The sequence below is a fragment of the Gobio gobio genome, assembly GCF_949357685.1.
Source record: "Gobio gobio genome assembly, chromosome: 16".
Taxonomy (NCBI): Eukaryota; Metazoa; Chordata; class Actinopteri; order Cypriniformes; family Gobionidae; genus Gobio; species Gobio gobio.
Genome location: NC_137109.1, coordinates 53,006,481 through 53,007,831, shown reverse-complemented (window position 1 = coordinate 53,007,831; position 1,351 = coordinate 53,006,481). Strand labels below are relative to the sequence as shown.

At 34.5% G+C, this 1,351-nt stretch overlaps 1 protein-coding gene across 2 annotated transcripts in view; it reads right to left on the bottom strand.

Annotated features, from left to right (window-relative positions):
• Positions 1 to 793: 793 nt before the first annotated feature.
• Positions 794 to 1,351, bottom strand: part of LOC307139337 (cytokine-like protein 1) — a 3,652-nt gene continuing 3,094 nt past the window's right edge. Inside the window, exon 5 of one of the 2 annotated variants that reach the window (XR_013818111.1) lies at positions 794 to 1,351. This exon is cut by the window's right edge and continues 580 nt beyond it. The gene's annotated coding sequence lies outside the window, so the exon portion shown is untranslated. The other variant, XM_079838257.1, reaches the window with a different exon arrangement.

The following is a 1,351-nucleotide window of genomic DNA, read 5'->3' as shown; positions in this document are numbered from 1 at the left end:
AACAAACTCCAGCTGGTCCAAAACTCAGCAGCTCCAGTTCTTACTAGAACCAGGAATTATGTAGCCTGGCTCCGCCTACCTGCGTACTTCCGCTCAATTTTCATTTTCCTTCATTACTCCGTCTGGGATTGTGGTGTATTCTCTGTTTTTTTTCCGGTCATATTTTAAATCACAATAATGTAATTTATCCAAGTTACTGTGCGTTACTATTTTTGTCATTTTCCTTAGTAAAAATATATATTTTTGCTTTCTTCTTGCATCTCGGGGAGAGTATTTATGTTAAGTAAAATTTTATAAAAAAAATTATTAAAACGTTTTTTTTTTTTCCCAGGAAATATTTTTTAATTTCAACTTAAAATGTCCGGAGATACATTGTTGACGTTACTGTTAAAAATGCACTTCCAATAAAGTGAGTGTTGTCATTTTTTCTGTTGAGGTGGCAGGAGTGTTGTCGACAGCTGCTAAATGTAACTAATAAAGTAACTTGTAATCTAACTTAGTTACTTTTAAAATCAAGTAATCTGTAAAGTAACTAAGTTACTTTTTAAAGGAGTAATCAGTAATCAGATTACTTTTCAAAGTAACTGTGGCAACACTGCTTACAAAGCACTAAATGGTTTATCTCCAGTTCTTGAGCGAGCTCTTAACACATTATACTCCGCTGTATTATGCAATGCCAGACAAGTAATCTGGCGGCCATTTTGTAAAGAAAAACTGCACACCTGCTTTGGTGACTTGACACATGAAAGCTTGTATATGAAGCGCCTGATGGAACCATAAAAATACTCATCATACATAAAGCAGACAAACTAGTTCATACTTTATTAATAAAATACTTTATTTTACTTCATTAATGAAAGTTGCTTAGTATATGGGGTAGAAATACTGTGATTAAAGGCGGCAGAAGTGAGGTATACTGCATATATTGATGAGGTTGTGATTGACAGCTCCTTCATGCGTGTGTGTAAACGTGTGCTGACTCAGAACTGATCAAATATAAATGTGTACCTTGAATACATTGAAGTTACTTTGAATAAAAGCATGTGCTGAATGCATACGCAGCTCGCAGGGAACGTTCTTCCAGTAACGTTAATAGAACGTCCGTTCAATGTTATCTGGTCTTTAATAATGTTCTCAAAACATTAACATTATTTATATATAATTCATGGAACGCCCCCCCCCCCGAAAGCATTTTTAATTGAAATGTAACGTTCACATAATGTTTCCTTTAACGTTTGCATAACCTAGAAAAAACGTTTTGAAAACATTAAGAAAACATGGACATGCAGAAATAACGTTTTCATCACTTAACGGGAACGTTAGCACAACGCTCTTGGACTGTATTTTTGTT